The sequence below is a fragment of the Scyliorhinus torazame genome, chromosome 13 (assembly GCF_047496885.1).
Source record: "Scyliorhinus torazame isolate Kashiwa2021f chromosome 13, sScyTor2.1, whole genome shotgun sequence".
Taxonomy (NCBI): domain Eukaryota; kingdom Metazoa; phylum Chordata; class Chondrichthyes; order Carcharhiniformes; family Scyliorhinidae; genus Scyliorhinus; species Scyliorhinus torazame.
This window is the reverse complement of record NC_092719.1, coordinates 82792263-82810020: the sequence shown is the minus strand read 5'-3', so window position 1 is coordinate 82810020 and position 17758 is coordinate 82792263. Positions and strand designations below refer to the sequence as shown.

At 43.1% G+C, this 17758-nt stretch overlaps 1 protein-coding gene and 1 long non-coding RNA gene across 13 annotated transcripts in view; one reads left to right on the top strand and one right to left on the bottom strand.

Moving 5' to 3' along the window:
- LOC140388161 (uncharacterized) overlaps positions 1–14902 on the bottom strand; it is a 90272-nt gene extending 75370 nt beyond the window's left edge. The window contains exon 1 of the long non-coding RNA XR_011934112.1: positions 14771–14902. This is a non-coding gene — a long non-coding RNA (uncharacterized lncRNA). The remainder of the gene's footprint in view (positions 1–14770) is intronic.
- Positions 14781–17758, top strand: part of nr2c1 (nuclear receptor subfamily 2, group C, member 1) — a 172465-nt gene continuing 169487 nt past the window's right edge. For 6 of the 12 annotated variants that reach the window (XM_072471908.1, XM_072471907.1, XM_072471902.1 and 3 more), the window contains exon 1: positions 14912–15052. The gene's annotated coding sequence lies outside the window, so the exon portion shown is untranslated. Of the gene's footprint in view, positions 14799–14911; positions 15053–15555; positions 15947–17758 lie in introns of those variants that run through there. The other 6 variants (XM_072471894.1, XM_072471904.1, XM_072471896.1 and 3 more) reach the window with 4 other exon arrangements.

Here is a 17758-nt window from a genome sequence, read left to right as displayed (position 1 = left end):
TTGCAGCATTCCGAATTTTATCTTCTTTTTGTGAAGCACCGCCTTGGCCCGATTAAAGCTCGCCCTCCTTCTCGACACCTCTGGACTCCAGTCTTGGTATACGCGGAACACCGCGTTCTCCCACTTACTGCTCCGAGTTTTCTTTGCCCATCTAAGGACCATCTCTCTGTCCTTAAAACGGAGGATTCTCACCACTATTGCCTTCACGACCCGAAGCTCCCGCTCCTGGGTCTTTTGCTCCTCCTTTAGCCCTTCGATCGCCTGTAATATCGGGGCCAACAGCTCCTTCTTCATTTCCTTTTTGAGTTCTTCCACGCAGCGTTTCAAAAACTCGTGTTGTTCAGGGCCCCATATTAAACTGCCACCTTCTGACGCCATCTTGGTTTTTGCTTGCCTTCCTTGCCGCTGCTCTAAAGGATCCACCGCAATCCGGCCACATTCCACTCCTTTTTTCATCCGTATCCAGGGGGGATTCCATTCTGGTTCACCGCACAGTACTTTTAGCCATTAAAATTGCCGTTGGGGCTCTTATTAAGAGCCCAAAAGTCCGTTCCACCGGGAGCTGCCGAAACGTGCGACTCAGCTGGTCATCGCCGCACCCGGAAGTCAGGACTTTGTTAGTTAACCGTTGAAATGTAGCTGGTGCGTTCTTCATGCCAAATGGCATAACATTGAATTGGTATATACCATCTGGAGTCACAAAAGCTTAAATCTCCTTCGCCCTTTCGGATAAAGGTACCTGCCAGTAACCTTTAAGTAAATCCAGATTAGAAATAAAAGCTGATTGTCCCACTTTCTCAATGCAATCCTCCAAACGGGGGATAGGATAAGAGTCCGTTCTTGTAACTGCATTAACCTTTCTATAGTCCACACACAACTGATGGGTACCGTCTGGGTTTGGCACCATCACGATGGGTGAGCTCCATTGGCTGCAACCCACTTCAATTATGCCATTTTGAAGCATACTCTCAATCTCTTTATTAACCTGTGCCAATTTTAAAGGGTTAAGTCGAAATGGATGTTGTTTGATCAGAGCAGCATTTCCCACATCTACATCATGTATAGTTATTTTAGTACTTCCCAATTTATCTCCACAACTTGCCCATGTGATACCAATAACTCTTTCAGGTCAGTTCGTTTTTCCTCTGGAAGATAACAATTGATCCCAATTTTTAAGAACATCCTCATTTTCAAATTTAATTTGAGGTCTGTCAAATTCACAGTCATCTGAATTTGGTTCATCACTTTGAATTAGAATCATTAAAACCTCCTTTTTCTCTCCTTCCCTTTCAAAGTACCTTTTAAGCATATTCACATGGCACACTTGTTGAGTCTTCCTTCTATCTGGTATTTTTAACCACATAATTCACCTCACTTAATTTCCTTTCAATCTGATAAGATCCACAAAACTTAGCTTTTAAAGGCTCACCTACCACTGGTAACAACACTAAAACTTTATCTCCACTGGCAAAACTACGAACTTTGGATTTCTTGTCCGCGACCCGTTTCATCACATTTTGTGCAACTTTCAAATGTTGTCTAGCCAATTCAACTGCTCTATTTAATCATTTCCTAAAATTTGACACGTAATCCAATAATATAATTTCTGATTTCTCACCCACCAATTTTTCCTCAATCAATTTAAGTGGTCCTCTTACCTCATGACCAAAAATTTGTTCAAAAGGACTAAATTTGATTGGCTCATTAGGTGCATCCCGAATTGCAAACAGTACGAATGGAATTACTTTATCCCAATCCTCTGGAGAATCTTGACAATAAGCCCTCAACAATGTCTTTAATGTCTGATGCCACCTTTCTAATGCTCCCTGCGATTCTGGATGGTACGCAGTTGATTTAAATTGTTTTATTCCTAAGCTATCCGTAACTTCATTGAATAACTTTGAGGTAAAATTTGATCCTTGATCTGATTGTATTTCTGTGGGTAGTCCATATCGAGTAAAGAATTTAAATAACTCCTCCACAATCTTTTTAGCTGTAATATTACGTACTGGAATGGCCTCTGGAAACCTAGTCGGCACATCCATTATAGCCAAAAGATATTGATTCCCACTTTTTGTTTTAGGAAGCGGTCCTACGCAATCAATTGGGACCCTTGTAAAAGGTTCCTCAAAATGCTGGAATGGGTATTAAGGGCGCTGGTTTTATCACTGCTTGAGGTTTCCCTATCACTTGACATGTGTGACATGATTAACAGAATTTAACTACATTTTTATGTAGTCCAGGCCAATAAAAATGTTTTTGTATTTTAGCTTGAGATTTCCTTATTCCCAAATGACCTCCCACTGGTACCGCATGTGCAATTCACAACACCTCCTTTCTATACCCTCCCGGCAATACTACTTGATGAACTTCTGCCCACTTTTCATCCACCTGCATATGTAAAGGTCTCCATTTTCTCATCAAGACATCACTATTACGGTAATAACACTTTGGTATACACTCAGATTCCTCTTCCGTATATGCTTACTGATACATCCGTTTCATTTTTATATCTTTCTGTTGTAACTCCGCCAATTTTCCTGAACTAAAAATAGCCGCCTCATCCTCCACCTGTTCTTGTTCTTTTTCAACCATCTGATCAAAAATCGTTTCTGATAATTGCACTTCAACTTCATCTTCACTCTTTGATTTCTCCTCATCTTAACCTGTGACTTGGCGACCTTGTTACTACACAATCCGGAAAAATCCCAGGATAGACGCCCTTCAACAGTTCAGTTGTCTGATTTTCCACTGGCTTATCAACCACAGTAGGCATCACTCCCACTTGCGATCCAGCTATATCATTACCCAAGATAAACTGTATTCCTGGACAAGATAGTTTCTCTATTACTCCTACTACCACTTCACCATTCTTCACTGGACTTTCCAACCTTATCTTATATAATTGAACATTACTCCGCTCACCCTGAATTCCACTTATTACGACCTTTTCTGGCAACATTCTTCCCAACCTACATAACTCCTCATCTCTTACCATTAACTAGCTCCCGTATCTCTTAAAATTGTGACTTCTTTACCTGCTCCTCCTGATAGACATGAGTAAACTTTACCCACACAAGTAAATTCTTTAAAGACATCTGGCACCTTCTTAACAATCACCTCTTGAACAGTCTGTACAATCTTTTACACTTCCTTCGCTTCCCTTGGGCTTTCTTTTCCCACTCGAAGAAACCCCACTGTCTTATCCTGTTTTTTTAAAATATATTTATTAAAGTTTTTTAACACAATTTTTCTCCCTTACAAACAATAACCCCCCCACACCCCTCGTAACAAATAAAAACGAGAAATCGAGCAGAGCAAGATATATACATGGCAAAATGATATATTTACACATCTTTGTACACTGGCCCTCACCCGTATGTGCCAGTTTCCCCAACCCTTCATGTTATCTCTTGCTCATCCACCCTCCCAGGCAGTCCCCCCTTTCCCCCCCCCCCCTCCCAGGACGTCCCCTCCACACACCCCCCCCCAAGGTTGTTGCTGCTGCGGACCGACCTTCCTCTAACGCTCCGCGAGATAGTCGAGGAACGGTTGCCACCGCCTGTAGAACCCCTGCGCAGACCCTCTCAAGGCGAACTTAATCCTCTCCAACTTTATGAACCCAGCCATATCATTTATCCAGGCCTCCAGGCTGGGGGGCTTCGCCTCCTTCCACATTAGCAAGATCCTTCGCCGGGCTACTAGGGACGCAAAGGCCAGAATGCCTGCCTCTTTCGCCTCCTGCACTCCCGGTTCGTCCACTACTCCAAATATTGCTAGCCCCCAGCTTGGCTTGACCCGGACTTTCACCACCTGAGATATTGCTCCCGCCACTCCTCTCCAGAACCCCTCCAGTGCCGGGCATGACCAAAACATATGGACAGGGTTCACCGGACTCCCTGAGCACCTTCCACATCTGTCCTTACCCACCTATCATCTGTGGGCATCAGCCCACAGACCTTCCTCGATCTCCTCCCCCAGCTCCTCCTCCCATTTACCCTTCAACTCTTCTACCAGCGCTTCCCCCTCTTCTTTCAACTCCCGGTGTATTTCCGACACCTTGCCCTCCCCGACCCATACACCTGAGATCACCCTATCTTGAACTTCTTGTGCCGGGAGCAACGGGAATTCCCTCACCTGTCGCCTCACAAAAGCCCTCACCTGCATATATCTAAAGGCATTTCCCGGGGGTAACTCGAACTTCTCCTCCAGTGCCCCTAGGCTCGCAAACGTCCCGTCGATGAACAGGTCCCCCATTCTTCCAATCCCCGCCCGATGCCAGCTCTGGAACCCCCGTCCATCTTCCCTGGGACAAACCGGTGGTTACCCCTGATCGGGGACCACACCGATGCTCCCATTGCACCCCGGTGCCGTCTCCACTGGCCCCAGATCCTTAGCGTTGCCGCCACCACCGGGCTTGTGGTATACTTTGTCGGCGAGAGCGGCAGCGGTGCCGTCACCAACGCCCCCAGGCTTGTTCCTTTACAGGACGCCATCTCCATCCTCTTCCATGCCGCCCCCTCTCCCTCCATAACCCACTTGCGGATCATCGCCACATTTGCTGCTCAGTAGTAGCTCCCCAGGTTTGGCAGCGCCAACCCTCCTCAGTCCCTACTTCGTTCCAGGAACCCTCTCCTTACTCTCGGGGTCTTATTCGCCCACACAAACCCCATAATACTCCTGCCTACTCTCTTAAAAAAGGCCTTAGTGATCACGATGGGAAGGCACTGGTCTTATCCTGTTTTACCACATCAGCCTTCCCAGTGATTTTCTTCAACCACCAACACTGTGACTTTACATGGCCTAGTTTATTACAGTGAAAACATTTGGAACTTTTCATTTCTTTTCCACCCTCCTGGATTTCTTTTTTAATCTGAGGTACACTCTCCTTATTATCTCCCATCAGATCACCTTTACCTTTACCACTTGAGTATTTCTCATATCCCCAGTTTCTATCCCTCACAGGATGAAACTGATGTCGGAAAGCAAGCTTTGATTTATGAACTAATTCATAATCATCTGCCATTTCTGCTGCTAATCTCGCAGTTTTAACCCTCTGCTCTTCCACATGAGTTCTCACTACATCAGGAATTGAATTTTTAAACTCCTCCAAAAGTATAATTTCTCTGAGAGCTTCATACGTTTGGTCTATTTTCAAAGCCCTTATCCACCTATCAAAATTACTCTGTTTGAGCCTTTCAAACTCCATGTATGTTTGACCAAATTCTTTCCTTAAATTTCTAAACCTTTGTCTGTAGGCTTCAGGCACTAGTTCATATGTACCCAAGATGGATTTTTTTCACCTCCTGCTACGTCCCAGATACCTCCTCCGGTAGTGATGCAAACACTTCACTAGCTCTACCAACCAGCTTTGTTTGAATCAGTAATACCCACATGTCCTGTGGCCATTTCATTTGTTTAGCCACCTTCTCAAATGAAATGAAAAAGGCTTCTACCTCCTTCTCGTCAAACCTTGGCAATGCTTGGACATATTTAAATAGATCCCCACCAAACCTTCGACTTTGACGCACTTTCTCACTGTCCTCATCACTATCATCCAACTGTACGTTTCCCTTTACGTCTGCCAATTTTAACTGACTGTCATGTTTCATGGCAATTTTCTCAAGTTCAAACTCTCTCTCTCTTTTTCCCTGATCTGTATCTCCCTTTATTTTTGTTCTGCTAGGGCTATTCTTTCTTTCCTCCTTTCTTCTCTCTCCTTTTCTTTGTACTCTCTATCTCTCTTCTTTCTTTCTCCTCTCTTTCATATTCAAGCTGCTTTAATTCTTTCTCATGTTCCATTTGTTTAACCTGTAACTGAATTTTTGCCATTTCCAATGAGTCAAACTGTATCTCAGGCAACTTTAAATGCTTAGCCACCGCCATAATTACCTCATCTTTTTGCATTTTGTCAGGTAATGTTAACTGCAATGTTTTTGCCAAATCTAACAGTCTGCTTTTAGTCTCTGTCCGTAAGGTACTGCGTGTGACCGTCTCCACCCCCAAAAACACTGAGCCTCTGAAAGAGCCACTGTCCACAACACACTCCCCACTTAAACTAAAATACCACACCTGAAAAGCAACCACAATATGCTCAGCCCTCACTGTCTTTAGGTTCACTAAGCCAATCCAATAGATCAACTTTTATCCCCCTCAAGCCCCCAATTGTTATGGGCCAGGGTTTAGAGAATCCCAAAGTGTATCATGGAGTTCACCTGACCCACAACGTTTAATAGATTGTGGTATGGGGAGCACACGGCTCACTCTACAGGTATGGTACAGCAGAAATGGAAAGTATTTTTTAAAGCAAAGCAATGTTTATTCTATGAACTCCAGTTAACCTTTTTAAAACAAACAGTGAATATCTTAGCAACCATTAATTCAAAGATAACCCACAAAGAATACAACACTAAGTAATCCTTTAAGCTGTCCTTTTAACGTCCAAAAGACTTAACAACCTTTAAACAGAAGCACATCAGGGTTTACATTCAATGCTGAAAACATTTAAATTTCTGAATTCACCAAATGATCAAGAGATAGTCCTTCATGGCAGAGAGAGATCAACAGTGCAGCTGCTTTTTCTGACTTCAGCTGCAACACACTGAAAAACAAAACCAAAAAAAGACACACCCAAGCATTTCTCAAAGTGAAACTAAAAAGCAGAACCAGAGCTCAGCTCCACCCACACTCTGACATCACTGCAGTACCATGAGCAGCCAAACATTTCTTAAAGCGACATTCTCATGACAAGAGAAAGAGATAGAGAGGAAAAAGGACGAGAGAGAAAGTGAGAGAGGAAAGGGAAAAAGATAGAGAGGAAAGGGAAAAATAGAAAGAATTTGAACTTCGGAAAATGGCCATGAAACATGACAGTCAGTTAAAATTTGCGGATGTAAAGGGAAACGTACAGTCTGAGGAGAGTGATGAGGATAATGAGCCTCAGCGTCATAGTCGAAGGCTTGGTGGGGATCTATTTAAATATGTCAACACATTGCCAAGGTTTGATGAGAAGGAGGTAGAAGCTTTTTTCATTTCATTTGAGAAGGTAGCTAAACAAATGAAATGGCTAAAGGACATGTGGGTATTACTGATTCAAACAAAGTTGGTAGGTAGAGCTAGTGAAATGTTTGCATCACTACCAGAGGAAGTATCGGAGACGTGTGAGGTGAAAAAATCCATCTTAGGTGCATATGAACTAGTGCCTGAAGCCTCCAGACAGAGATTTAGGAATTTAAGGAAAGAACCTGGTCAAACATACATGGAGTTTGAAAGGATCAGTGTAATTTTGATAGGTGGATAAGGGCTTTGAAAATAAACCAAACATATGAAGCTCTCAGAGAAATTAAACTTTTGGAGGAGTTTAAAAATTCAATTCATTCTGATGGGAGATAACAAGGAGAGTGTACCCCGGGTTTTTAAAAAATCCAAGAGGGTGGAAGAGAAATGAAACGTTTCAAATGTTTTCACTGTAATAAACTAGGCCACGTAAAGTCACAGTGTTGGTGGTTGAAGAAAAGCATTGGAAGGCTGATGTGGTAAAACAGGATAAGACAGTGGGGTTTGTTAAAGTGGTAAAGGAAAGCCCAAGTGAAGCGAAGGAGGTGCAAAGGATTGTAAAGCCTGATCAAGAGGCGATTGATAAGAAGGTGCCAGATCTCTTTAAAGAATTTACTTGTGTGCGTAAAGTTTACTCATGTGTATTAGGAGGAGCAGGTAAAGAAATCACAATTTTAAGAGATACGGGAGCAAGTCAATCTTTGATGGTAAGAGATGAGGAGTTATGTAGTTTGGGAGGAATATTGCCAGAAAAGATGGTAATATGTGGAATTCAAGGTGAGCCTGAATTCAGGCTATTATATAAGGTACGGTTGGAAAGTCCAGTGAAGAGTGTTGAACTGGTAGTAGGAGTAATACAGAAACTATCTTGTCCAGGAATACAGTTTATCTTGGGTAATGATATAGCTGGATCGCAAGTGGGAGTGATGCCCACTGTGGTTGATAAGCCAGTGGAAAATAAGACAGCTGAAGTGTTGAAGGACGAATATCCTGGGATTTTTGTGTAGTAACAAGGTTGCAAAGTCACAGGTTAAGACAAGATTAGAAATCAAAGAGTGAAGATAAAGTTGAAGTGCAATTATCAGATGTTGTCTATATGGACTTCAGTAAGGCCTTTGACAAAGTCCCTCATGGTAGACTGGTACATGGGATCAGGGGTGAGCTGGCAAGGTGGATACAGAACTGGCTAGGTCACAGAAGGCAGAGAGTAGCAATGGAAGGGTGCTTTTCGAATTGGAGGGCTGTGACGAGTGGTGTACCGCAGGGATCAGTGCTGGGACCGTTGCTGTTCGTAGTATATATAAATGATTTGGAGGAAAATGTAACTGGTCTGATTAGTAAGTTTGCAGACGACACAAAGGTTGGTGGAACTGCGGATAGCGATGAGGACTGTCAGAGGATACAGCAGGATTTAGATCGTTTGGAGACTTGGACGGAGAGATGGCAGATGGGAGTTTAATCTGGACAAATGTGAGGTAATGCATTTTGGAAGGTCTAATACAGGTAGGGAATATACAGTGAATGGTAAAACCCTCAAGAGTATTGACAGTCAAAGAGATCTAGGTGTACAGGTCCACAGGTCACTGAAAGGGGCAACACAGGTGGAGAAGGTAGTCAAGAAGGCATACGGCATGCTTGCTTCATTGGCCGGGCATTGAGTATAAGAATTGGCAAGTCATGTTGCAGCTGTATAGAACCTTAGTTAGGCCACACTTGGGGTATAGTGTTCAATTCTGGTCGCCACACTACCAGAAGGATGTGGAGGCTTTAGAGAGGATGCAGAACAGGTTTACCAGGATGTTGCCTGGTATGGAGGGCATTAGCTTTGAGGAGCGGTTGAATAAACTTGGTTTGTTCTCACTGGAACGACGGAGGTTGAGGGGCGACCTGATAGAGGTCTACAAAATTATGAGGGGCAGAGACAGAGTGGATAGTCAGAGGCTTTTCCCCAGAGTAGAGGGGTCAATTACTAGGGGGCATAGGTTTAAGGTGCGAGGGGCAAGGTTTAGAGTAGATGTACGAAGCAAGTTTTTTTACACAGAGGGTAGAGGGTGCCTGGAACTCGCTGCCGGAGGAGGTGGTGGAAGCAGGGATGATAGTGATATTTAAGGGGCCTCTTGACAAATACATGAATAGGTTGGGAACAGAGGGATACGGACCCAGGAAGTGTAGAAGATTATAGTTTAGTCGGGCAGCATGGTCGGCACGGGCTTGGAGGGCCGAAGGGCCTATTCCTGTGCTGTACTTTTCTTTGTTCTTTGTTCTATTCCAGTACGCAATATTACAGCTCGGAAGATTGTGGAGGAGTTACTTAAATTCTTTACTAGATATGGATTACCCACAGAAATTCAATCGGATCAAGGATCAAATTTTACCTCAAGGTTATTCAAAGAAGTTAAGGATTAAAACAATTTAAATCAACTGCGTACCATCCAGATTCGCAGGGAGCGTTAGAAAGGTGGCATCAGACATTAAAGACAATGTTGAGGGCTTATTGTCAAAATTATCCAGAGGATTGGGATTAAAGGAATTCCATTCGTACTGTTTGCAATTAGGGATGCACCTAATAAGTCCACCAAATTCAGTCCTTTTGAACTAATTTTTGGTCATGCGGTAAGAGGACCACTTAAATTGATTAAGGAAAAATTGGTGAGTGAGCAGTTGGAACTTACATTATTAGGTTACATATCAAATTTTAGGGAACGATTGAATAGAGATGGGGAATTGGCTAGACAACATTTAAAGGTTGCACAGCATGTGATGAACCGGGTAGCAGACAAGAAAGCAAATGTTCGTAGTTTTGCCAGTGGAGATAAAGTTTTAGTATTGGTAGGTGGTAGGTGAACCTTTAAAAGCAAGGTTTTATGAACCTTATCAGATTGAAAGGAAATTAAATGAGGTGAATTATGTGGTCAGAACGCCAGATAGAAGGAAAACACACCAAGTGTGTCATGTGAATATGCTTAAAAGGTACTTTGAAAGGGAAGGAGAGCAAAAGGAGGAGGTTTTACTGATTCTAACTCAAAGTGAAGAACCGAATGCAGATGACTTTGAATTTGTCATTCCTCAAACTAAATTGGAAAACGAGGATATTCTTAAAAATTGGAATCAATTGTTGAGTTACCTTCCAGAGGAAAAACAAACCGAGCTGAAAGAGTTATTGATATCACATGGGCAAGTTTGTGGAGATAAATTGGGAAGTACTAAAATGGCTATATATGATGTAGATGTGGGAAATACTGTTCCAATTAAACAACATACATATGGACTTAACCCTTTAAAATATGCAGAGGTTAACAAGGAAATTGAAAGTATGCTTAAAATTACATAATTGAAGTGGGTTATGGCCAATGGAGCTCACCCATCGTGGTGGTACCAAAACCGGACAGTACCCAACGGTTGTGTGTGGACTATAGAAAGGTTAATGCAGTTACAAGAACGACTCTTATCCTATCCGACGCTTGGAGGATTGCATTGAGAAAGTGGGACAATCAGCTTTTATTTCCAAACTGGATTTACTTAAAGGTTACTGGTTACCTTTATCCGAAAGGGCGAAGGAGATTTCAGCTTTTGTGACTCCAGGTGGTATATACCAATTCCCGTAACAGCCTCCCCGAACAGGTGCCGGAATGTGGCGACTAGGGGCTTTTCACAGTAACTTCATTTGAAACCTACTTGTGACAATAAGCGATTTTCATTTCATTTCAAGTTATGCCATTTGGCATGAACGGCCACATTTCAACGGTTAACTAACAAAGTTGTTTCAGGATTACCCAATTGTGCGGTATACATCGACGATCTGGTCATTTTTAGCCAGACATGGAAAGAACATTTGAAGCATTTGATGGAGTTATTCGATCGACTTCAGGAGGCGGGTTTGGTAGTAAATCTAGCCAAAAGTGAATTTGGAAAAGCCCAAGTCACTTTCCTTGGCCATACAATCGGGCAGGGTAGAATGGTCCCATGGGTTGTGAATACAAAATTTATTGAGTAGTTTCCAATACCCTCGACACAAAGGGAAATAATGCGATTTCTTGGCATATAGGAGTGGATTTTATCGAAAGTTTGAGCCAAATTTTTGCAGCGTGGTTGCTCCACTGATGGACTTGCTGAAGAAGCGTTGCAAATTTCCGTGGACAGCGGAGTGTCAACAGGCATTTGACTGCCTGAAGGCTGTCTTAACCAATGCTACTGTATTGGAGAATTACAAGGGGCTCTGGATGGATCGTGCAGAGACTTTCTTGTCCAAAGAAACTGTCAATCAAGAAGGATTCCAGTTGGAGGAAGAACTAAAATGGATTATGTTATCATAAATGTTTGCGTGTCTTGTTTAAAAAAAACATATATTCACTGTCAATATTTCTTAAAGGAAAATGTAAAGGTGAAAAATGAAACCATCTTAAAGTTGATGGTTTTTTTTTCTTTGGGAGAGTTGTCAGGTGGATGTACCTTTACGAAATGGGTGTTTATCAAATAGCTGCAGTGATGTCAGTGTGTGGGTGGAGCCAGGCTGTCTGTCTGTCTTTCACTTTCATTTTGAGCTGTAAAACTGCTTTGTGGCTGTTTTTGGTTTTGTTTTCAGAGTTGGAGAGCTGTATTCAAAGCAAACATGTGTAAAATGATCTTTCTCTCTACAAGCTAAAGAATGTCTTCAGCTCATTGATGATTTCAAAGTAATACCAGTTTCTGTAAGGAATGCAAACCTATTGTCTTTGTTAAAAAAGTTATTTTTGACTTATGGAAGTTGTTTGAAAGGTATTAAGGGTTACCTATAGAGTACTGCATCTATGGGATTAGGTGTGTTGGTGGTTGATAAGGTGTTTACTGTGTGTTTATAAAATGTTAACTGGGTTCATAGAATAAACATTGTTTTGTTTTAAAAATACTTAAGGTCTCTGTTGCATAACACCTGGAGAGTGGACCCTTGTGCTCCCCATAACCAAAATCTATTAAAAGTCGTGGGTCAGGTGAACTCCATGATCTACTTTGGAGTTTTCTAAAACCTGGCCCATAACAATAGGCACATCCAACATGGTCTTTGTTGCGAGCAAAAGTTTTTCCATATGTCACATTTGCCTTGAAACTTTTGCCTGTCCTCAAACCTTTCACGAGTAGGAACAGTTTCTCCCTATATACTCTCCCCAGGCCATTCATGATTTTAAATACCTCTATCAAATCTCCTCTCAGCCTTCTCTTCTCCAAGGAAAACAGTCCCAACTTCACCAGTCTATCTAAAGTTCCTCACCCCAGGAACAGTTCTCATGAATATTTTCTGCACTCTCTCCAGTGCCTTCATATCTTTCCTAAATTGTGATGCCCAGAATTCCAGCTGAAGCAAACTAGTGCTTATACAAATTCAACATAACCTCCCTGTTTTTGTACTCTCTGCCCCTATTAATAAAGCCAAGGAGGGCAGCACGGTGGCACAATGGGTTAGCCCTGCTGCCTCATGGCACCGAGGTCCCAGGTTCGATCCCGGCTCTGGGTCACTGTCCGTGTGGAGTTTGCACATTCTCCCCCTGTTTGCGTGGGTTTTACCCCTACAACTCAAAGATGTACAGGCTAGGTGGATTGGATACGCTAAATTGCCCCTTAATTGGAAAAAATGAATTGGGTACTCTAAATATTTTGTTTTTTAAAATAAAGCCAAGAATTTGCATGCTTTATTAACTGCTCTCTTAACCCATCCTTCCACTTTCAATGAATTATGCTCTGAAACACCCAGGTCCCTTGCTCCTCCACCCCCTTTAGAGTTTTACCCCTTTGGGCAGCACGTGGCACAGTGGTTAGCATTGCTGCCTGTGGCACCGAGGACCCGGGTTTGAATCCCGGCCCTGGGTCACTGTCTGTGTGGAGTTTGCACATTCTCCCCATGTCTGCATGGGTTTCACCCCCACAACCCAAAGATGTGCAGGTTAGGAGGATTGGCCACGCTACATTGCCACTTAATTGGAACAAAAATAATTGGGTACTTTAAATTTTTTTTTTTTAAATATTCTTCCTACCAAAATGAATCACATCACATTTCTCCGCACTGAACTTCATCTGCCACTTGTGTGACCACTCCACCAACTTGTCTATGTCCTTTTGAAGTTCACAATGGTTTGTATCATCTGCAAATTTTGAAATTGATTTTTTTCATGATTTTTAATCAAATTTCCAGCAATTATTTCATAATTATTGTATTTTTTGTTATTGTTAATCTTGTTTTATTTTAATTTCAACTTTTCATATTTCATTTCCTTTTGCAAATTTCTAGAACTTTAATTTTCAGATATCTAGTTTTTTATTCAAAGTATTCAGATTTTAAAAATGTTGTATTCTTTATTTCAAATTTCCAAATTTTTTAGAAATGTTTTGAACAATGTTTTAACTATTTTACACCTTATATTTTAAATTTCAAGTACTTCTATATTTTAGTTCCCATAGTTACACGTCACATTTCTTATATTTTATATCAAATTTCTTGTATGTTTGATTTCAGGTTTCTTGTACGTTTAATTTTCCTTTTTTTTATGATTTCCTGTATTTTCTTATTCCAATGTTGCGGATGTTTTTTACTTTTAATTTTGGATATCTTATATTTTTATGTTTTTTGGTTCAAATTTATTTATTTTGTATTTGAGATGTTAAATATTTTATTGCTAATTTCTAATACAATTACAATTATTTGTTCTTTTGGCATTCTAATATTTTCCTTTCAAATTTCTTCTAGTTTTTATTTTTCTAGAAAGAAGTGAGGTTGGACAAGGAATATAATTCAGTGGGGATTCCAGAAAGTTATTAGAGATGGCCTTATTTATGATTGACAATCATTTGCATTTTTAATAGCATAATATCGTACAACCTCCCAAAGCTGTTCTCAGAAATGTTATGAAGACTGAGGTATACAGGATATTAGGCCTTGTTCAAAAAGATAGGTTTGAAGGAGTTTCTTAAAGGAGGGTAAAACACAGTTGCCAATGGTTAAATTATTAAAATTGAGGGTACACCAGAACTGGTAGAATGCGGCGACCTTAAAGGTTTACAGCGAGTGAGGTCAAGAGGGAATTTAGACCATGAGAAGATAATCAGCATACGATTTATGAGTTAGGAGAATGAGTAGAATTTTGTTTGAGTTCAGATTTACATAGGTTGGAAAATGGGACGGTTGGCATGATAGGAGTATAATAATAATATTTGTCACAAGTAGGCTGACATTGCAACGAAGGTACTGTGAAAAGCAGAGTAGGGTAGTTCAATGAGATGTATCCGGGCAGTTACATGGAGGGAAATGAGGCTAGGAAGGCATTGAACTCAGTAGGGAGAACACAATCGGTTGAATTTACTGAGTGTGATATGGTGCAGAAGCTGAAAGCAGTAAGAAAATCTTGCTGTGGTTCTTGGCTGGGTGGCATTGATCAAGTAGGTGGTGGGAAAAGGTGAGACACTCAACATTTCGGGTATCTTGTATTTTTAAAGGGAAATTTCCTATACGAGTTACTTTGCAGCATTTTTCAATTCAGAATGTTTTAATTTTAAATTTCTGGGCTGTTTATATTTCCTGGTCAATTTTAAGTGAAATAAAATGATTGAGCTGGATGTGAGCCAAGCCTGCCTTGTGAGTGGGGGTGGAGGTAGGAGGAGGCCCTGCAGAAAATGGGGGACGGACAGAGTTTCCTGAGGCGCCCAACCTGCGCGGAGGCGGGAGTCTGCTGACTAGAATATCACCTACGGCAGGGGCGTCCTTCACCGGCTGCGAGGTACTTCGGGCGGCGGGGAGGAGGAAGTAGGCCAGTCGAAACAGCAGCTTCCGCACCCCCTCGGGGACGTTCGACTTTTTGGCTGCGGTCCAGCAGCCGCCGCCATTTTGTGTCGTCGCGTTGGCGTGTGCGCATGCACCACCAGCCGAACCGAGGGAGAGGTCACGAACTCTGACCCGCGGCGGAGCCGAGAAACCGCGGGGGGGAGGGGGAGATTCGGGGCTTTATCGCCCGTTTGAAAATAACGTCTTCAGGTAAGAGGCGGGAACGGCGCTTGAACCGACCTGGGCCCGGCGCCCCACCCACGTCCACACCCAAATGGCGGCATCTTGCTGCCGCCGCCGAAACCACCCGATGAGACGCCGCCCCGCCGAGGCTCCGGGACGGAGGGGAATCCCGAGCTGAGCCCGCAGGCCTCGGGCCCTCCCTCTGCCCGGAGCGGCCGGCGGGTGTGGGTGAGGAGTTGGCCCGGACAGGGAGAGTGCCGGCCTCTCTTCCCCCGGCCTCAGGCCCCGCTCCTCCGGCCGCCCTTTCTGACGAAGGCGGTTCACCCCCTCCCGCTGACCTTTCACCCAGAGCAGCCGCAGCTCCGGCTCCGGCCTGCAGCCGCCGCGGCCTCTCCGCCCGGGGCCTGCACGGCGGCCTGGACTTCAAGTCGCACCCGAATGTCGAGTGCGACCTGCCCGCAGCAGTCCCCCCGCCTCAGAGCTCACTCCATCTCGGGAAGCTCCGGCTCCCTCCTGGAGGAGAGCGGTGGGGCTTATCTTTCAAATTTGCCAAATAACACCCGGTTGATCAGGACGCGCTGCAGCCCCATGTCCAAGACCCTGAGCGTAACCAGTGTAACCCTGGATACTGGACCACAAAACCGATTTCTATATCCTAACTTTGTGTGATAACGGGTGGAACGTGACCTTGTGTTTTATTGCTGTGAAGGATGTGAGGTTCTGTTGCGAACAGGGAAGAGGGCCTGGGGAACGGATAGCTTTCAAACAGTTGGCACATAAAAGATGGATTACGTTCTATGATTCCAGTTGCCTTCGTTCTACACCAGGGATATTGAAGCATTGCATAAAGAGCTGCCGGAATCGAGAGGACGCAATTGATAGGGAGAGAGTGATCAGGCTCCTCTGGATAAGAGTATGAAGGTTCGCTCGGGTGGATGTGGAGAAACTTGACAGTTGCTTGTAAATCTGCAGCAGGAGGACATAAACGTAATCTAGATCCTAACAGAAATGTTGAATTGAGGAAGATTTTATTCAGTTACAATTTGTAATACTCCACGTTAGGTGTTTGAAACAGATACCATTCACATTTTTAAGAGGAAGTTTGGTGATAGAGGAATATGGGGGCAGAGGTCAGTGGGAGGAGGCTCGTAAGTAAACACTAGCCAGATCAGTCGGGTGAATGGGCTGTATCTGTACTGTTGATAAATAATTTGATGGCAGTTTTCTTGGAACTTTCGTCTATCTAGCTCTTTTTAAAGGGAGTGTCATGATGGCGGCAGATTAGATACGTCATTTAATGTGCAATTGAATCACAGACTTGAGCTACAGTAATACTTTGCTGCATACTGTATAGGAACCGCATGCTTTCTGCTTGTGCATTGGTGTGTTTACACTGCAACTCCAGTGTTTATGTTAAATTATACCTGCTCTTGGGTCATAAATTTGAACAACATATCTGGAGTTACAAAAGTGTCCAAAGCTCTGTATGGCTGCAACTCCAGTGCAGTGATAACCTAAGATTTGGGGATGCTTTGGATATTTGGATACATATTAAACCTACTTTGTGTACATTTAAAGGTTTTGGCCATGGAGGTTCTGCCATGCACACTCCCTATATTTTGATTGTTGGGAGGGGAGCTCTCTGCTTGTGTCTGGTCCCAGGTGCAAAGGTCTCTAGAGCAGCAGAATTCTAGTACGTTAATGCAGTAGGTTATGAACGTCCAGGGTGCCGGCTGTAATGTCGCTATAGGCTGCAGAGAGTTGTTGGTATTAATGCATTGAGACCTCATATAACCGAAAGCTTCAGCTATTTATGTATAAATTTGCTGATGCAACCACCCTTGGAAAGTAATCTAGTAGTTGCTGGAGTCTGCGACTGGTGACCGTCATACTGATAATTGCAATAGCACGCCATCTTTAACCTCACTTTCCTCTCCAAAGTCCTCGAATATGTCGAATCCCAAATCTGCATCCATCCATCCAATCAAACCACCCCAGTCAGATTTCTGTCATAGTCATGATGCCGAGAAAGCTCTTATCAAAGTCACAAATTACATCCTATATCACCGACAATGGTAAACTATCCTCCCTTGTCCTTCTTTACCTGTCTGCAGCTTGTGATAAGGTTGACCACATCCTCCTCCTCAGCCTCTCTACCATTTATCCAGCTGGGTTTGACTGCTCGCCTGCTGCCATTTATCATAGTTAGCATATCACCTGCATAGCTTTGATCCTGTGCCTGCACCATTACCTCTGGTGTCCCTAATGGATCAATCCTTGACCCCCTCCTATTTCTCATCTACATTCTACTCTTTGATGAAGTCAAAGAAAATCTCAAAATTAATTCACGCACATATGCTGAGGACAACTCTACCTCACCACCCTGCCGTCTTCTTGTCTCTTGCCTTTTCTGGTCTCTCCTCTCATTCTTTCTCCCCCACCCCCCCCCCCCCCAAACCAATAACTGACCCCACCCCTCGAGTGTTCTGTCCTTGTGAATCCGCCCTCCCCTTCTCTTCACCTCACCATTCATAGTTGTGTCTTCAGTTGTGCTATCTAAGAATTCAACCCCATAAACTCCCAACAATTCTGCACCTCTAGCTCCTCTTTTAGGGCATTCTTTTAAAATCTATCTCTTTGTCCAATCGGTTCGTCATCCTTTGATGTCCCATTTTGCATGATTTTGCCTCTGAAATGTTTAGAGAAAATCTGTGTATTGAATCTGCCATTTGA